Raw genomic sequence first — 6,889 nt, 5'->3', positions numbered from 1 at the left:
TTCCGATCTGGTAAGCAGGTATATTTAGACCAGTTTGTAAAGGATTCCCATTTTGGTGAACTAGTGGCCTGATGATACCTAGCTTCAGGAGGAAACCAGGAAACCAGATGCAATATTTTTACTAACTTTCTCAGACCCAACCTATATACTACTACTTGTGCCTGACTCTATGCATAATAGAGTAAAAACAGATAGCTATGTCCTTTATAGGCCCTCCTCCCTCAGTAAGTCCTTCCAGCTCATGCAGAAGTTAAAGGAGAGTCGATTCTGTCTGGGCAATAGGTCTTGATTTTCTATGGTGTTTTAGTATGTCTACCTCCCTCCCTACTTGGCAGATCTGCAAACAAAGCATGGGATTCTGTTCGAAAAGGCTCTGGAAGCCACTATCATTGTCACACCTTTATTCCCTATTTAATGAGGCCTCCCATTTTTTGGAGATTGTGATACTTTTCTTAGTTTTGTTCATCTATGGCCTGTTACCAACCTGAGATCACAAAAAGCACTCCATTATAAAAAATGCTCAAAAACCCAGTTAAACCATTTTAGCTGCTGTTTTTAAAAATGGAGACTGGATCATAATTGATAAGGCCAACAATTGGTCTACTTTTGGTTTGGTACTAGCTTCCAAAACCCTTTTTTTCATGTGCACCTCTAATGCTCCCTCCCGCCCCCCTGCCAAGGATAAAGAAGAGCTGCACTAGTGGCCAGAGCTCATAACTATGTGCATCTACCCTCTTAGCACTTCTTTTTTCTGGCAAAGAAACATGTTTCTAAGGAATTATTCTAAATGAGTTAAAATATGAACAGCTAAAGCTGAGGACACTTGTCATGAGGTTTATAATATGTTTAAAACATTTCCTAAATATTCTGATTCCTGGTCCATCTTCTGTGGCGTTCCATCAGGGTTGCCAACTGCCCATAAATTTACAGACAGTCCATAAAAAATAGCCTAAAAATGCCTGTCTGTGATGGCTGCAAGAAAAATTAAGCCATCCATAAAAATCAGAAACTCTGAGCTTGTTTGAATATCCTTTGCAATGAAGCTAAATAAATACAAGCATTGATGCTGGACAGAGAGAGCAGAGCAGTGCCTCTTGGCGTCTAAGCAGGAGCACTGCTGAAAGCCCTGCAGTGAACCATCTACCAGGGCTTTCTGGTCACTAAAGCCTCTGTAACTCTTCCCCCGCCCCCCCCCGACCCCCCAACAAAGTGCTGCTGCTGAGTTTCCTAGCCTTCACGGAGATGTGTCTACGCATGCAAATGCTGCAGGATGAGTTTACTCCAGATTAATTTACTCTAGAGTACTGAACCCATCCTGGGTGGAAAAGTGTAAGAGGTTGCTTCCCCCCCTCTCCTCCCCTACTTTTCTGCCCTTTGTCTTCTTAATTTCCAGCTCTTTCCTTTTTCTCAGACAACTTCTTTTCTACCTTGAATTACTACTCCTGTAGAGTCTCCCTGACTCACCTTTGGCTTTTTCCCTTCGGCTTCCCCCGCACCCCCCTTCCCGCTTTATCTTCTGTTTTCCTAATTCCTACCTATTTACATTCTCACTGACATCCTGTCATACTTTTAGCTTCTCTCATTCCTTGGAGTCTCAGAACAGCAGAGACTTTCTATGCCTGAAGAAGAGTGATTGCACCCAAAATCTTGCTAAGGACTTTTTTCCAAGTACTCAGTTGGTCTAATAAAAGATATCACATCAACCCCAAAGAACCTTACCTGCCTATGTCCTTAGACCAACATGACTACAACCAAAAACCCATGTAATCCTAGAGGCATTTAAAGTCCACCAGTGCCTAAACTTTCACCAATAAAATTCACTGGGCATTTGAAGTTCTGCTTCTGAGGCTCTATGTATACCACCTCTGGGGTGAGCTGTGAGAGCGCCTCAGGGAAGCTGAGCCCTGCCCGCTTACACTCATTCTGTGTGCATCTAAGCCTGTAAATTAGGCACCAGACCTTTTTCTGGCCCTACTACCCTGACTCAGAGACCACCTCCCAATTCCCAACCTCTGTAGTCTTCCTAGTTAGGGAGCATCTTTAAATTACAACGTCTATCACTATAATGAGTACACAGAATTAGTTTGCACAGTCCTGACGCTCTGTACCTTCATTCCCTCTAATAGTGTGCAGAATTTTTCAATTTTTTTATTAAGCTAAGCACCTAAAAGTTAGGTGCTGAGATATTCAGCATTACAACACCAGTCCCTTGACGACCTAATCCAAGGCATGGCCTCTGTGCTATGTGCAGACCTCTCCCAGGCTGTTCTTTGGATGGTGTGAGGTTATAAGTCAAAGACCGCAAACAAATACCCAGCAGATATGCCTCAGTCCAGATACAGAGATTGCTGGTTTTTTTCCTCTCAGTCAACCCCAACTGTGTTGGCAGGGGACTGTTGAATAGAGCCACACTCATTTACAAAAGGACCCCTCTCTCTATCACTACATTTGTTTTTGATCCAATTTATAAAAGTTCACATTTTGTAGCAACTCCCATGTGTCGCTCAATTGTAGAAAAGCATTACAGCTCAGGCATCTAAGGGAGTGAAGTGTCCAAATCCCATTGAAATTCAAATTCCCTTAGGCTCTCTTGAAAATCCCAACCTACATTTTTACTTATTGACCCACATTCAGCACTCCTGCATGCTAGTATATACCTGTTCTGTTCACTTCAGTAAAACTTAACCCGATATAAATGGGAGCAAAATTCAGTTCAGCGTGTTTAGAATGATGCAACGCTCTTTAAATCCTTCCATTGAGCTGTGTCCTTGAATTCGCTTTGTCTGATCAACAGCATTTATTTGTTCACATGCACTTTGTATGAGGCTAAGTGGAGATGAGTGAACTGATGGAACATCATGCCTGTATCAGGCAAAATGCCTGGCTTCCCTAGCTACAACAAGGGAGGAGCCAGCAACACCAGCTTAAGTGAGAATTTTGTGCTGAGACTGAGAGCACTGTGACCTTCCAGGAAGATTACTTCATGTGTTATTATTTTAATATGTAGCACAGACAGCTCTGAGACAGGTTGGCTTATGCTTCAGAGCAAAGAGGAAAAAAGGAACTAGAGATTGCAGACCTTGGTTTTCATTTTCACTTTTTTTAAAAAATCCTATTTTCTTTGTTTGCCCTAGTACGCTGCAAACCTGCTTTCACTTTTAGCTTTATGGCACCCAAGTAAAATCCAAATTCAGAATGGCAGAACTGAAGGAGTTTGGCAGAAACTAAGGGGCCTCCAGCAGTAACCTTTCAAGACAGCTCTATTGTTGCTACTCTTTGTTTTTGTTTAATATGTTTTAACTCGCTGTAATGATCCTGGTAGTGCTTTATTGCTTTACAAACAAACAAGCCAGAAGTGGTGTCCTTTCCAAAAGGCTCCAAGGCAGCTGTCCAACTCAAACTCAGCTTGTATTTAGAGTAGAGTGACTGCCCCCCACCGCCTGAATGCCCTGACTCCTGTTGCACTTCTGATGATGAGCCTAGGGCCAGGAGAACAGGGTGCAGCTCAGGAGAAGAGCTGCATAGGATGGTAACTTGGCAGTACAGAGCTTCTCCCCAATAGCCAAGGGTCTCTCTGACTGCATGCTGTGGCCCCAGTCTCTCCAGACTAAGCAGACCAGAGTTTTCACTATTACATGAAGCACAGAAGCATGCAGCTGCTCTTACTGGTTTGTTCCTATCAAGAGATGCAATTAGGTGATGCCTTCCCCTTTCCCTCCCTCAAAGGGAAGGAAAGGAATAACATGTAGAACAGGCCTAAGGGGAAAAAGCTTCCTCTGCCCAGTCTATAGGCAGGAAATCGAAATATATTCTTATCCTGAAATACAGCTCTGGGGTCAGAAGTGTCAAGCCTTTAAAGCTTCCTTCCCTTTTCAGGTCCAATCCCATAATTTCAAATGGCAGAGGAATCTTCCTTTCTGTGCTCTTTCTTCTCTACTCTGCTGGCTCCTTGGCTTTGCCTTCCAAAGCTTGTTCTGTAGGGCCATGGGAACACCGGCAGGTCAGCTTCCCTCACTCCTCTGATTAATCTTCCTAAGGCAAATGGGAATGAAAACAAAAATCAGCTAGGAGTAAGAATGCAGCAGCATAGAGGTTGGTGGCCATCTCAACCTTGAGAACAAAACCAGGTCATTGTTCATTACACCGAGCCCAGACTGGAAGCTATCTGACCCTGCAGACTGCTGTGGTGCATCCATACAAGCCCACACATGCCTCTTGCCATGTCTCAAAGCAATTTGAGACGTGACAAGAGGCATGCCAGGAACAAAAAAAATGTTGAGGCTGAGCAGCAGGCAGGAACAAATGTGTAGAAGCTGGGGTGCGATGCAGTGCGGTGGGGGTGTGGTGGCTCCCCCAGGGGGGTAGCTGTGTGTGGCAGAGTCCCCCCCCCCCCATGAGGGGTGGCAGCAGCAGCTGGGGCAGGAAGAGGCATGGCCAGCTTCCCCCCAGAAGCTCCTGAGAGCAGCTAGCCCTGAGCTACTCACCAGGGCAGCTTTTTATACTATAGTCTCTAGCTTCCCCTGGCTGCAGATCCAGGAGGAACTGGGTAGGGTTATTTTGCCCCAAGTGGCACAACTTGCCTCACACCAAAGTGCATGCCTGCTAAGGTAAAAATGCCAAGCTCAAATTTGTGCCACTCCTATATGAGCTGCTGCAAGTGCACAAGCCTGCATGCGTGGATGTGCCCCTGGGTAGCAAACAGACGAGCTCCACATGGGCTAATTTACACTGCTTTTCTACATCAACCCAAACAGAATTCCTTGCTGCCATGGCTAGACCACTGCAGTATGCAGGATGGCCATATCCTCTCCCTGGATGGTAAATACACAGCCCAAACTGGGACAATTTCTCCATAGTTACCACAGAATAAGAGAACAAGCTTTCTGAATGCATAAGATAGAAGATCTCTGTATTAATATTAACTGTTTCCTATTATGTTCTGCCTTGCTTTCTTAAGCACTAAATTATCCATTTCAGTTCATCAATGACAATTATCGCTACACAGCAGTAAATGTATTTTAGTTGTTTGTGTGGAAAGGGATTTTTAAAGATACAGTTTGCAAATGATGTAAAAAGAATTTCTGAAAACATTCCCTTGAATTTTTGTAACCGGTTGACATCAGTTATACTTGTTCCCCTTGTATGTTTGTGCTCTGTAGGCACCTATACACATGCAATTAATTTGACTGAATAAACTCCAGCACAGCTCATGCTGGAGTTTATTGCTCCCAGGTGTCATGCTTACATGTGTACCTGGCACTACAGCACATTCAGCTGGGTGAGAGCAGTCCCGGGGGGTCAGCCTGCCACCCAAGGCTGTTCCAACCCGGCTTAATGTGCTGCGGAGGGCCTGGCTGGGACACAAAGGTGCTTCAGTGCGGGGCTAGCTGGTAGGCAGCCCCCACGCTAAAGCACCCTTGTGCACCAGCCAACCCCATCAGCATCTACATGTACATTGCGGCACACTAAATAATGCTGCCACAGGATAGTACTTGCATTTACAAGTATTGCAAAGTATTTACAAGTACTACCTACCCCAGAGTTAATTAGTTTACTGCAGCCTAATAGGGCCATATGTGTAGATGCTGAGACTTTACTGAGGACCTAATTAGGCAACTCCACCATAAATGTCTCATGTAGTTGGACCTTGTGAGTATTTGTACTATAAAAAAAAATGTACGTGTGTAGATACCAATTTTTAAATTTGTGTTGGTGAGGATTTGCACTGGAACAGAGATGGAATTTAAAATGTGGGTGCTGTGGGCAGCATGGGGGGCAGGGAGAGGCAAGTGAGTGTTTACTTCCTCATGCAGGGGATGCTGGAGTTGTGATGGCATCACAAGCAAAAATAAATGAATAAAAATACTCAAGGCATCAGACTTATTTATTCACTTATCACTACTCAAAAGCCTCTATTTCAATGTACAATAGTCATCTTTTGATTGTGTCCTTTTTAACATGATGTTGGATTTAGCAATTCAGGTTAATTTTCCTTAGTGTTAAACCTATGTCCACTCTGCTGTAGCTCAATTGACTTTTCTTATTTGAATTTAAATTAAAGGCATCACTTTCAGAAGGGCACAAAAGCAAAATTGCACCTTTATGTTTAAATGAGAAACCCAGCCCAAGTTTAAAGCAACTAATATATGGGAGACTTTAAGATCAGGAGGTAGAAAGTGGGATGTAAAGTCCTCCGTCCCCTTTTGTAACCACTGCAGGTGCCTGTTTGGTCTGTGGTTACCAAATAATGGCTGCTCTTTCACCAATGCCAAATGACTTTTAGGGTTACCATACGTCTGGGTTTTACTGGACATTTCCTCTTTTTTGGACACCTGTGCTGCGTCCAGTAGTAGGTTTTTAAAATAAGAGCAAATGTCTGGGTTTTCTGCTCTCCAGGTCTGGCTGCTTGGGGCTGGGAGCAGTGGACAAGGTCATTGGCCTGCAGGGATCACATGCTCTTCGCGTGGGCTTCAGCAAGCCAAGAGATAGAGAGAATGTGACAGAGAAGGTGTGCGTGCAATGCGGGAGCTGCTTCAGCAGCAGGGCTGGGGGGGGCAGGGGTCTGTGGGTTGGGAGTGAGGGGCAGCAATGGGGCTGAGGGGTAGGGCAGGCAGCTGCAGGTCAGGAGTGAGGGGCACCAGCAGGGCTGGGAGTGGGGCAGGGGGCTGTGGATCAGGAGGGAGGGGCACAGGGGATGGGATGGGATGGGATGGGATGGGTGACTGTGGGTTGGGTGTGAAGGGCACTAGGAGAGCCAGGGGGCTGCAGGTCAGGAGTAAGGGGCACCAGCAAGGGGTGGGGGGCAGGGTACTACTGTTTGGGAGTGAGGGGCACTGGCAGGGCTGGTGTCAGTGGGTCCAGAGTGAGGGGCAGCAGCAGGGCTGGGGGT

The sequence above is a fragment of the Alligator sinensis genome, unplaced genomic scaffold (assembly GCF_000455745.1).
Source record: "Alligator sinensis unplaced genomic scaffold, ASM45574v1 scaffold583_1, whole genome shotgun sequence".
Classification (NCBI taxonomy): domain Eukaryota; kingdom Metazoa; phylum Chordata; order Crocodylia; family Alligatoridae; genus Alligator; species Alligator sinensis.
The sequence above is the reverse complement of the archived record's forward strand: the minus strand, read 5'-3'. Positions refer to the sequence as shown.